Raw genomic sequence first — 14,398 nt, forward strand, 5'->3', positions numbered from 1 at the left:
GGCTCTAAATCAGTGTTGTTATCCACTGTGCTCAGAGAAAAAATTAATGCACAGAATTCGTTCCTATCCTTAGCCCTGTAACCATGCTCCCCACCCACCTTCTTGGTTACTGGAGGTACATGTTACAAAAATAGTGGATGAAATATAAACAGATCAAAACAACCCACTTATCTATTATTAACATGGAAAATATTAACTACATGTTAAGAAAAAGAAGGCAGGTTACTATACAGTATATATAATATCATTTTTATATTTTATATGGCTAAGAATAAGTATACATAAATAAAACTGAAAGGATATTTCCCAAAATGTTAGGAATAGCTATGTCTGGGTTTTCTATGGATGGTAAATTTGAGGGGTGTTTAGATCATTTTTCTTTTTGATTATCTATTTAATAACTTTTCTATAATTAACATATATTCCTTGGGTTATTAAAAGAGAACCATGCACAACAATGTGAACATACTTAATGCCACTGAACCGTTCACTTAAGATAGTTAAAATGATGCATTTTATATTGTGCATATTTTACTATAGTAAAAGAAGAGAGAGAAAACCATTCATTCATCCCTCGAACATGTATTGAGTCTCACCACATTCAAAATACTGGGGGTAGAAAGATACAGTCTCCCTAGACTGAACCAGGAAGAAATGGAAAATATGAACAGCACTGAAATTGAAACTGTGATTAAAGACCTCCTAAAAAACAAAAGTCCAGGACCTGACAGCCTCACAGGCAAATTTTATCAAACATTTAGAAAAGAGTTAACACCTGTCCTCCTGAAACTGTTCCAAAAAGTTGCAGATGAAGGAAAATTTCCAAACTCATTTTATGAGGCCACCATCACTATGATACCAAAACCAGACAAAGATACCATTAAAAAAAAAAAAAAAAAAGGAAATCACAGGCCAATATCAATGATGGACATAGATGCAAAAGTCCTAAACAAAATACTAGCAATCCATATCCAGCAACACATTAAAAGGATCATATACCCTGATCAAGTAGGATTTATCATAGGGATGCAAGGATTTTTCAACATTTGCAAATCAATCAATCAAATCAAATCAACCACATCAACAAACTGAAGAATAAAAACCACATGATCATCTCAATAGATGCAGAAGAAGCTTTTAACAAAATTCATTAGCCATTTATGATTAAAAATACTCTCCAGAAAATGGGCATAAAGGGTATATACCTCAATATAATAAAGGCCATATAGACAGACCTACATTTTTCACAGAACGAGAACAAAAAGTCTCAAAATTTGTATGGAGACACAAAAGACCCTGAATAGCCATAGCAACCTTGAAAAAGAAAAACAGAGCTGGAGGACTCAGGATCCCCGACTTCAGATTACACTATAAGACAAAGCTAGTATCATACTCAGTGGCGAAAAGCTGAAAGCCCTCCCTCTAAGATCAGAAACAAGACAAAGATGTTCACTCACACGATCTTCATTCAACATAGTTCTGGAAGTCCTAGCTACAACAATCGGATAAGAAAAAGAAGTAAAGGGAATCCAAACTGGAAAAGAAGAAATTAAGCTATCACTGTTTGCAAATGACATGACACTATACATAGAAGATTCTAAAGATGCTACCAGGAAACTGCTAGAACTCATCAATGAACTTGATAAAGTTGCAGGTTACAAAATTAATACACTGAAATCTGTTGCATTTCTATACACGAACAATGAAAGATCAGAAAGAGAAATTTAAGAAGCAATTCCTCTTATGAGAGCATCAAAATACTGGGGGTAGAGAATTATAAAAATGAATAAACACAGTCCATTACCTTTCTAAAAAGCTCGTAATTTAACAAAGAGCTACCCCTCAAATTTCTATATGGGTTTTTATTATACATGACATATACAATTGCCGCACTTAGAAGTATTTTGTTATTTTTTTTAATGTCATCCATTTGGGATAACATTTATAATTAGGGTTGTTACATTATCTGCCTAAAAATATTGGACACAGTGGTGGAGGAAGAAATACTTAAGAAATATTTTAAAATATATGTGCATTTTCATATTTGTATAGAATTGCTACATTTTAAAAAGGAGGGGCAGGGAAACTGTTTTGGATTAAAGAAGATTAAGAAATATGACCTAAAAAAAAAGAGCTCTGACAACCAAATGCAATGCGTGATCTTGGATTGGATCCTCAGTAGAAAATGCTATAAGAGACATTTGGGGGAAAATTAGGACATTTGAATATAGGCTAGATATTGGGTAATATTAGATCAATATAATAGGGTATGATAATGTGGGATGATGGATTTGTTCTCATGAGACACATGTTCAAGTATTCAGAGATGAAGTGCCATGATGTCTACAAATTACTCTAAAATGCTTTAGAAAAAAATCAAAGAAAGGATAGACACAGCAAATTAGCAATACGCTGGTGGCTCAGTGGTAAAGAATACACTTCCCAAGGCAGGAGATGTGGGTTCAATGCCTGGGTCAGGAAGATCCCCTGGAGAAGGAAATGCCAACCCACTCCAGTATTCTTGCCTGGGAAATCCCATGGACAGAGGAGTCTGGAGGGCTGCAGTTCATGGGGTCACAGAGTCAGACACGACCTAGCGACTAAACAACAAGTAGTTGGTAAATCTAGATTAAGTACATGCAGGTGTTTACTGCATTGTTCTTTGCTCTAAATTTCAGAAAATAAAGAATAAAATGCTTTAACAAAAATAGTTATTGCACAATATTTAAAGTTATTACAGGCAGATCCTTAACCGTCTGAGCCACCAGGGAAGCTGAAATGTATATACATTTTAGAACTAATGAGAATTGTATATTATCTAGGGTGAAACAGATCACCAGCCCAGGCTGGATACATGAGACTGGTGCTCGGGCCTGGTGCACTGGGAAGACCCAGAGGAATCGGAGAGAGAGGGAGGTGGGAGAGGGAATTGGGATGGGGAATACATGTAAATCCTTGGCTGGTTCATGTCAATGTATGACAAAAACCACTGCAATATTGTAAAGTAATTAGCCTCCAACTAATAAAAATAAATGGAAAAAAAAGAGAGAAAAAAAAAAGAATTAAGTTTGTAGTCGCTCCATACTAACCAATTGAATGATGAATATTTGCCATGCGCCATCTAGTGGTAAAATCCTGATTTACCAAGACGGAAGGATTTCTAAAGAACACGATATAATTGACTCATTAAGTATTGTTGTTTAGTCGCTCAGTCGTGTCCCACACTTTGAGACCCCATAGACTGCAACACTCCAGGCTTCCCTGTCCTTCACCACCTCGAGAGCTTGCTCAAACTCATGTCCATTGAGTCGGTGATGCCATCCAACCATCTCGTCCTCTGTCGTCCCCTTCTCCAGTCTTCAATCTTTCCCAGCATCAGGGTCTTTTCTAATGAGTCAGCTCTTCACATCAGGTGGCCAAAGTATTGGAGCTTCAGCTTCAGCATTAGTCCTTCCAATGAATATTCAAGATTGATTTTCTTTAGGATGGACTGGTTTGATCTCCTTGCAGTCCAAGGGACTCTCTTCTCCAACACCACAATTCAAAAGCATCAATTCTTTGGCGCTCAGCCTTCTTTATGGTCCAGCTCTCACATCCATACATTACTACTGGAAAAACCATAGCTTTAATTCGATGGACCTTTGTTGCCAACATAATGTCTCTGCTTTTTAATATGCTGTCTAGGTTGGTCATAGCATTTCTTCCAAGGAGCAAGCGTCTTTTAATTTCATGGCTGCAATCACCATCTGCAGTGATTTTGGAGCCCAAGAAAATAAAGTCTGTCACTGTTTCCACTGTTTCCCTATCTATTTACCATGAAGTGATGGGGCCAGATGCCATGATCTTAGTTTTCTGAATGCTGAGTTTTAAGCCAGCTTTTTCACTCTCTTCTTTCACCAAGAGGTTCTTTAGTTCCTGTTTGCTTTCTCCCATAAGGGTGGTGTCATCTGCATATCTGAGGTTATTGATATTTCCCCTGGCAATCTTGATTTCAGCTTGTCATATTAGTACAACTTTATTGTAATAATAAAACATATTTTTATTATAGTGTATTAATATAGCTAAAAGGCTCCCTTCATTTTCAGGATTTGTTCATGGTTGTAGGGGAATGCCTCTGCTCAGGTGTGCTACCAACCTGCCACCTCTCCACACAGGCAAGTCTCAACCAACAGCAAGTTGACCTAAGTCTTGTTGAAATGCTCTGTGATCCTCCCCGGAACATGTCGAGACAAGCAGCCTTGTGAGGACTGTTTCTCACCTCCTCGCTCTCTTTTGGAGGGCTGCCAGGAGGCAGCCTCCCTCATTCTAGTAAGGCATGGGATTTTCCGTCTTGCTTCCTCCCTTAGGGTACCACTTCAAGCTATAAAACGAATTAGATGTAATATGAAAATAGCTCCTCCATGATAGAGCGACTTGCTGCTCACGTCATCTGTCATCTTGTCGCTGTGGTTCATTGTCATTTTGTGGGACAAGGGACATGAGGAGCTGACACCGTGCTGATCTTCTGATTTTGCTTTTGCTGTCCTTGTATGTGAGACTCCGTGCATCCATTTGGCTCATTGACTTCTCTTTAAATATTTATTTATTTATTTGGCTGTACCAGATCTTAGTTGCAGCATGATAGATCTTTAGTTGGGACATGTGGGATCTAGTTCGCTGACAAGGGATCGAACCTGGGCCCCCCGCATTGGGAGCACAGAGTCTTAGCCACCAGGGAAGTCCCTTGGCTCATTGACTTCTTACCTACTGTATATATGGCAGGCTAGCAAGCCAAATTTAGCAGTTCTTTTGCTAAAGACCACCTCAATGTATCAACAAAATTGTGTGTGTGTGTGCATAGAGAGAGAGTGCACATATTTTATATGTTCTGTGAAACACTGGAAGCTTTCTTTTTGAAATTGGAAAGATTAGTGATACCTGCTTTCACAACTTATATTCAAAACTCTGCCAGAGTGGGGATGTGGTGAAGGGTGGTTCCCAGTGTGGTAAAATTACATAAAGGGGTAAAAGGAACAAAAGGTAATTATGAAAAGATTAACATAGGCACCCAAGTAAGCACTTAGTCATATGTGTAAAAATTTTAAAACACAGAGAGAAAACTATATGGCTTCATTGTGAGTCCAACACATTACTTTAGGCCAAATAAGTAGAGTTGGCCCTCAGCAACCAGCCCTCTTTTCTTCTAGGCATCTCAGTGCAATGGCTCTTGATTTGACCTGACAGTTTGGTCGCCTAATGGGAACTTCCAGTCCAACTCAGGAGCCAACACTAAGGGATTCCTAAGGAGCATCAAAAAGCACCTGCAATTACTGCAATGCATTAAATATATAAAAATCATACTTAACTCCCCCATCAAAGTATTGATCACCATTGGTAGTTACTGGGGTAACAACCCCATTTTTTGAAAATTGATAAGTAAAGGGAAATACTCCAGCGTTTACCTCAACTTTCCCGTGCAGGCTATATTTCAACATAGTCAAGTAGCTAAGTGGAAGCACTTTAAATTTCCAACTACTACATGCAGAAGAAATGAAAGAAATAGGAAAAAAAACCACCATTTTGTAACTCTCAACGAAACAATGTGTCTAGGCAACAATCTTCCATCATTGTGAAAACCATTTAATGAATGATTGATGAGGAATTTCTTTTCAAACAACAAAAATAACTTCCCAGGCCCAGCTACCCCAATATATTTTAAAATGTTAGTATAATTTGTGATAGCAACTGTGGTAAAGGATACCAGGAAAAGGGAGAATTGCAATTTTTATCTTAAGTTCTAAAGTGAGTGTTACCATTTCCAAATAATGTATAAATATTTTCATTGGAGAGTTCAGAGAAGAATATTTATACAAAGGAGTGACTTTAGTTTAGGCCTGATCTAAATTATTAGGGCTTCCCTGGTGGCTCAGACAGTCAAGAGTCTGACTGCAATGCAGGAAACACAGGAGACCTGGGTTCAATCCCTGGTTTGGAAAGATCCTCAAGAGAAAAAATGGCAACCCACTCCAGCATTTTTACCTGGGAAATTCCGGAGCCTGGAGGGCTACAGTCCATGGGGTTACAAAGAGTCGGACAAGGTTGAGCAACTAACACAGACACACACAAATGATTTCCTGATAAAAATGCAATCCAATTGAGATAAAATATTGGAAATGAAATAAACTGTTTAGGGAGACTCCTCAAAGACACTAAACTAGGACTCTGGATTCTTTCAGAGACCACCATCACCCTGATACCAAAACCAGACAAAGATATCACACCAAAAAGAAAATTACAGGCCAATATTAGAGATGGACACAGATGGAGTATAATTGATTTACAATGTTGTGCTAGTTTCAGGTGTACAATAAAGTGAATCAGTTTTCCATATACATATATCCAGTCTTTGTTAGATTCTTTTCCCATAAAGGCCATTGGAGAGTATTGAGTAGAATTCCCTGTGCTGTACAGTAGGTGGGACTCTAGATTCTTAAGGCAGGTCATCAACAAGCACTGTGTATGTGAGACTTTGGGTCCCCATTTGGGAAAAGGAGAACAGCACTGCTGAACCACAGCAGACACTAGACAGATGCAACAACAGACCCATGCTCGCCACTCCAACAGTAAGGTAAGATCCTCAGGACCCATTTCAGTGGGAAAATAAGAAACAGTCTCTGGCAGAAGGGCTGGCAGAATTGGAACCACATTGCACTAAGACTGGTATCCTGAGCTGTTGATGTTTCCATGCCTGAAACTGCTATGAAAAGTCACCAATTTCTTTTAAATCAGGAGATAAAAGAGAAGATGATAGTGTTTGCAATGTAAGGCCCAAGGAACCTGAGAGTATAATGCATTTAACTAAATTTTCTTTGCATAAAAAGAAAGCCCATGGATTTTTCCAGGCTTTTTTGCATCTATCAGCATACAGCCTTTAGCAGAGATTGTATTGGTGTCAGTACAGCATAAATACAATCACAGAAGGTCACCTAAGAAACTTGACTTTTCTGCCAAGAATGTGAACTGAAGTGTGATCTCCATCTGAATTCAGAAGCTTGGGTTATAAGGAGAAAAAAAAGGCCAGAATTTGAGCTTATCTTTAACCCAACAGGAAGCATTAATGACTCAAAACTAGGTAGAAAGCCAGAGAGTACAAATGAGCAAACGAGGATGAGCCTTGGTGATGAACCTGAGATGGCTCTCTTCACTGTGCCCTTCTCCAGATGAAACATGGAAGTTTCATGACCTACTCCTCATACAATTGAAATTTCAAAACTCTTCACCTTTCTAAGTATCCTCCTTTGCAGATTGCCTTTCCAAGAGTAGTGCTACAAACTCGTTAAAATAGTCCTGATTTTAGCTGAAGAACACAGAGAAGACTAGTGTTACTTCTTTTATTTCCCCCTCAGAAAAGTTTTTTATATCAGCATACTCAGAATACATTTTTTTGTGAAAATAACATTTAATTGTTTAATATACATTATAAAATCATTAATTTTATAGTTTCCAACTGTCTAAATACCAAAAGAATCTCACATTCTGATAGAAAGAGGAATTGTTTTCTATATTACACCAAAATTAAAATTTATCTGTACTCCAACATCAAGAAATGAGATTTTTTTTAAAAAAATCAACATTATAAAGTCTACCTAGAAGAGATCAACAATGACTTCATAGACTTACTGAAAATATATATAATATTTTTTATTTTAGTTTTTTGAAACACATGACCTGTCCTATTTTAATGATTCATATATTCAACAGAGGGTTCTACTGTAGAGATCAGAGAAGAGGATTTGGAGGCTAAAGACCAGTGTTCAATCTAGAACTTTTTAGATTACTGCATTTCTATCCTTTGTGCCAGCTAACACATTATAAATGTCTGAATGAACACAGAAATTACATTAACAATTATTTCTTCATCTATAAATTGGAGATAATACCATCTACTACACAGAATATTTGTAAAGAACAAGTAAAAGAACTAATGGAAGCCACAGTGTTTTGTTAACTTTAAGGCTCTGAGTTAAAATTATTTTTAAAAACATTTGTGATAGTAGGGTTTGCTGTTTAATAAAAATATCAAATAAAAAACTCTAATCTTGGCTTTGATGTAATAGTGTTGTGACTAGCTAGGCAAGTCTACAATCTGTAGAGCATGCTGACTGGCTGGAAATTCTTGGGCAGGAGCTGATATCACAGTCCAGTGTTACTTCTGATGATCAGAAATACTTCTGGACACTATATAGCCAATCAAAGTGGAAAGAGGAAAAAGCCAAGCATCGTACTAGATGCTGTGGTATGACAGTGAATAAGACAGACGAGGTCTATGCTTTAAAAGAACTTACAAGTTTCAGACAGAAAACAGACCTATATGAGGAATCAAAAACATAAGACTGTAAGATAATGATGAGTGCTACAAGAAATTAAAAGAGAGTTACATGATAGAGCATCTTAGGTCCTCAGGAAAGACCACTCTGAGAGACTGACATTTGAAGCATGATCTGACTGATCAGGAGGAAACCAAGAAACTAAAGGTAGAAGTGCTTCCTGAGCTGACAGAACAACTAATGTAAAGGTCCTAAGACTGAATAAGCCTGACATGTACAGAGACAAAAACATGGAAATGGGTAGGAGGTAAGGCCATAAAGATTGACAAACGTCAGATCACACAGGCTCCTATTGGAAATGGTAATAAATGTGGATAGCTAACTGCAATGGAAAGCTATTGCAGGGACTTAAGCAGGGAAATTACATGATTTAACTTATATTTTTAAATTTTAATTTTGGCTACTATTTTGAGAACAGACTGTATGTTGGCAAGTTGTAAAAGCAGAGAGATTTGTGAAGAGTGTCTTGTAGAAGAGGAGTCCAGGCAAAATATGATGATGGCTTGATTCAGGTAGAAGCAGAGAAGATGGTGAAAAGGGATAAAATTCAGGATGTATTTTGGAGGTGAAGTCAAGAGGGTATATTATTGCTGCCAAAACAGAGAAAGAAAATCCAGGTAAGGGAAAAAGTCATTTAGGATGAGTTATTAGTTATTAGATTAGTTATTGACCTAAGTAACTGGATGGATGTATGATGGTGCCAGGCAATTGATGGAGAGATAGAAGGAGGAAGAGATTCTGGAGTGAGGCTAAGCCTGATTATGGGAGGTGGTAGCCCAATTGGAAAGAGTGATGGCAAGGAAAAATGCATAATGTTATGAAAGAGAATCAACCCCAAAGGGCACCCTTTCTTAGAAATAAAAGAAGCACTTTGAAAGACAAGATGGGTAAGTTTATAGATCTGCTGAAAGATTATGAAAAGAATTTCCTCATCAGTCACACAAGAGGACTAGACCATTTCAACAGTTTCCAAACTGCCTGTGCATCAAAATCACCAGGAAAAATATTTTCAAATGGATATATGCAGTATCTCCCTGGTACAGAATTAGCAGATCTTGGGGCTTGATACCTAAGAACTGGGATTTTTAAAGTTCCTTAAGGGATTAAGATGTTTAGAAATCACTGGACTGGAAGATTCTCAACATACTATCACCTGAAATGAGCTGTTCAATAAATCACCAAAATAGCATGAATTACTTTATCTCAAGCCTAATTATTTACTAAGGATTTCCAGAGGGATTAGAAGATGAAGGGATAGAATTAAATGGCCCTTTAACCTATACTTCTCTCTATACCTCTGTAAACATCATTCAGGAAGAGCCACATCCTTGTGGGTGGGTAGCAGTAGCCAGCTGAACTGGGTACATGGCATATTAAAGCCAAGAATAGAGAATAACTGATGCTCATTTGTGTCTGACCCTTTGTGACCTCATGGACTTTAGCCTGCCAGGTTCCCCTGTCCATGGGATTCTCCAGGCAAGAATACTGGAGTGGGTTAACAATGGAAGGACCAAGTCTCAGGGGCACTAGATGTTCACTAAAGCTTAAAGGAATTCAGAGAAACTGAGTGTGATGTTTAGTTTGCTTCATGTGTGGCCACATGGCTAGTCTATAGTAGTTATCTGATCAAACACTTCTTGAGGTGCTACTGTGCAGATATTTTGTAGATGATGTTAACCTTTACCATCAGTTCATCTTAAATTAAGGAGATTATCTTCAATCATGTAGGTGGGCCTCATCCAATCAGCTGAGAGACCTTAAGAGCACAACTGAGATTTTTCTGAAGAAGAAAATCTGCCTATGGATTGCAGTATCAGCTCCTGCCCGAGATTTTCTAGCCTGTCAGCATGCCCAAACTTGGCTAACCAGTCTCCAAAACTGTATAAGCTAATTCCTTGATAAATAGAAGGATGGATAGACAGATAGATAAGAGATAGATAGAGATATCATAGGAGATACATATATATGTGATATCTCATACATATATACATATATAAGATACTTGTGTGCATATGATATATGTGCTATATATATCTCCTACTGGTTCTGCTTCTCTAGTAGAATCCTGACTTACACACTGATTAAAGCTTCAGTGCCATGGACAGATTGTCCAGAACTAAAGCAAAAGAGAGCAAACATCAGGGTCCAAAGACAAACCAATATGGAGGGACTGAGTCAGAGATGAAATTCAGAGAACTCAGAGGAGAGACAGAGTGGGGCCAAGGCCCCACAAGATCATTTGCAATCACAGAATGATGGGAGAAAGACGAGAATGGGGTCTTACAGGAATAAAGCAAAAACCTGCCATAATCAACTGCTTAGGGATATTAGGTAACTAACTAGATGGGCTTTGCAATTATCCAATTTGTCTCCATAAAGGAAACTCTGGGTTTGGGTCTCTGAATAGTATCCCAAAGGTTAGAGGTATACTGTGCTGTTGGTTTACTATGGATGTAAATCTGTGGTGTCAGACACTCCTGTGAACTTTACACTGATGATCTTATTTAACCATCACAATAACTCTGTGAAAGAGGTGTTATTTTCACCCCCATTTTTCAGATAAGGAAACAGCTTCAGAGGTCAAGTAGTTTGCTCTACATCAACAACTCGTGAAAGAACAGGATTGGGGTCGAGGCATTTTGATAACCAAATCCCTCCTATTTATATTCTACTGTCTCCTCTATTTTATTTGTGTGGTTAGTGTCATTCTGAATTGTCATAAATATCTTGTCTGCCTTCTGTTACTAGACTACAATCCCCCTGAGGGGAGAGATCTAGTCTTAATTCACCCCTATGCCTGCACTCTCAGGACTACACTCCATTCTAAGCAGCCCTCTAGGCCCGCCCCTTCATTCTCTTAGTCACCCCATTGGCTGGCTTGATTCTGTGCAGTAATACCATTATGATGATGTGTGTGACTTCACACTGCTGGCCCCTCTTCAGAGTTGTCAAGCCAGCAGAGGATCTCAGTTCAAAGGCTAGAGAAAAGACAACTCTTCCTTTTCTTCATATAACGAAAGAGTTAAAATATTTAGATAATGAACAAAGTTTCAATGTTCTTTATTCTTTTCATTTTTATATTTTCAGTGGGATGTCCACTTCATTTGAACACGGTTTATTCAGGTGAGTAAAAGTTAACTGAACAACGGATAGGCTTAAAAAGTTACATTAGCCACAGGGGAAGTAAAATTACATATAAGGGTAATTATTTTTCACTCTTAGAGGTTTTCAAGACAGTTAACTGTCTCAAATATTTTGCAGCACCCATAAAATTGAGTTACTCACCAGCCAAACCAAATGAAAACAATAGCGGTCATCAACATAGCAGATTTCCATCAAAGTACTCAGGTAAATCAATGCAATATTCACATTCTGTGAGCTTACAGTTATTTCAAAAGAAAATATGGACTAGGGCTTCTTCCACATACTATATGATTCTGTCTTTGCCTGTGCATTGGCTATCAGCACTGTCTATAAAATACAATAAATTAGATAACCATTTGCTCATAAATTAAGTACTATAATCTTCCATGTCTTTAAGATGAATATTCTCTTTAAGGATTGTTGCTTTATTTTCTTTGACTATTTTTGCTTGGCACACACAAAATCTTCCTCCTTAAGTAGATCATATGAACATGGCTGTATGACTTTAATTGTAATTTGAGGCACTTGTTTTGGTGATAAAGTGTATTAGTCCAGACACATAACTTACAAGGGTACAGCTTTCTTTAAAGCTAGTCTCTTGTTTTACTTTGGTTTTTATTGTTCAAATGTTAGTGGGAATTCTGTTTATCTCAAATGAGGAGCTAACACCTGAAAAGCTATAGTCAGAAAATGAATATTTGTTGGAGACATATGTTGCATACAATGCAACATGTATGCAAAAATGATTCAATTTCTTACAAAGTGAATAATAGCTATATAGCAGAATAATTTATAATATATTATATATAAATATATAATATCATTTGTGTTAGTCTTAGTTCCTCCCTGGCACTGACTTTCTTATCTTCTGATGAAGAGGCTTCCTAACCTGTACTACAGCAAGGCAGATGAGAAACCAAAGGGAATCTGCTTTTTTTTTCTTTAAAGTATAGCTGATTTAAAATATCGTGTTAGTTTCAAGTATACAGTATAGTGATTCAGTTTTTTTGCAGATTATTTTCCATTATAGGCTATTATGAGATTAAAAATATGGAATAGTTCGCAATTTGCGTATCCTCCTTAGGCAGGATCCATGGTAATCTCTGTATCAAAATGGAGTCTATTATTAATGTTCCATGTTAATGACAGCACACATTCAATGTGAATAGTTCCTCATAATTTTGTAAATACAGTAAATTATTCTGCTGGATATGGAGTACATTACATTAATTTTATTAACATTCAGCATTTTGGCTATGGAAAAAAACACATTTTCAGCTCCTTGTAGAATTTCAAGTTATGTCCTTATCTCCCTAAACCTATCTCTACTCAGTCCCCTCCCTCTTAACTCCTTCCGCAGCTGTGTAACTGCTAGCCCTGACTCGTCTTTCCACACAATTCTTGGAACTTGAGGGCCTGGGAAGGTGTGTGAGTGCCCACAGCCATTTCAGGGACATTTTGCTGCCTAGCCTTTTTATTCAAATTAGAGAAAGGCACCCCCTCAGGACAGACGATGTGGAAATGAAGTCCCTCTGGGGTAACAAATGGATAAAGCTCTCTCTGGCTGGAAATAGGAGAAATGCAAATCCTCTCTGGGTTTGCATAGCCTGTGGACTCATGACACAGCAAATGGAATCCGAGGCTGATCTTCTGGCCTTCCTGCCTGCTCTCACCCACCAGGGTCCTCTTTGCAGCATATAGATTACATAGTCAGACACTGTGCACTTCTGCGATTTGTTCCTTCGGTCTTGGCTTTCTCTCCTGGAACCTATTAGACCACTCAATTCAGGCTTCTATGAGCCAGAAGGCCACTGCTGTGTTCTGCAAAGCTCTCCCTTCTGCATGTTTGCTAAATGCCAGCCATGAGCAGACCACTGCTCCTCGGCCATCCTCATCCATCACAAACACATGGACTGATTCATCCTCCAAAAGCTCATGTGTGAATGCTTCATCACTTGCCTTCTCCAAGACCACAGAACTTGAGTCCTGGCCAGGACACTGGAAATTCTGGCTTATGGTCCTTATTCTAACCCTCACTTGTTTCTTGTGAGCTTGGACAAAACTCCAAACCCATTTTAAGATCTTTCCTGCCCCTAAGCTTCTGTGGTCTGGGGCTCTGGGGCTCAGTATAGGTTTAGTCATAGAGATGAAAGAGAATTGTTTACCTCTTAAGATTGAGAGGCAGTTTCCTGGAAAAATCCTCTCACCTTTTAATCATATGAAAAGATGCTTACTTCAGGCATAAGAAGAGATATATAAATAAAAGTACACCAAAATATGGATTTTCAACTATCATACTGAAAGAAACCAAAATGTTTGATAACATACTGTGTTGCCAAAGAAACAGGTTGAACAGATTAGCTCATATATCAGTTGTAGGTGTACAAATGCGTTTAACTTTTATAGCAGTAAGTTGTAAATATCTATCAAGAGAAAAGAATGCACATGTAATTTTTGACCCAGAAACTCAATTTCCAGGACTTGTTTCCTAAAAAATACACTATTCCATTTCCCTAGTCCATTTACTCTCCCATTATCCTAGAATACAGTCTAATATATTTTCCTGTCCCTTCAAATCTCTAACATTTTTCCACAGCCTCACACCCAGGTGATGATCTCATTTCTTCTTTCACTAAGAAAATACAAAAGGTCAAAAGAGAAATCCCACCAGCTCCCAGCGCTACGTCCCCCTTCTACCTGCATCTGTAGTCCTCTCTGCACTCCTGCCCATTGCTACCGTGTTAAGGCCAACCCCTCCACCTATGCACAAAATTCTACCCATCACCAACTCAAGGACACCCTCCTGTCCTTGAGGAGGACATTCCATTTGCATACAAGCACATGTTATTTCTCTCATCATCTCTTACCCTCAGTCCCCTCCCGCTGCT

Source organism: Cervus canadensis, chromosome X, assembly GCF_019320065.1.
Source record: "Cervus canadensis isolate Bull #8, Minnesota chromosome X, ASM1932006v1, whole genome shotgun sequence".
Lineage (NCBI taxonomy): Eukaryota > Metazoa > Chordata > Mammalia > Artiodactyla > Cervidae > Cervus > Cervus canadensis.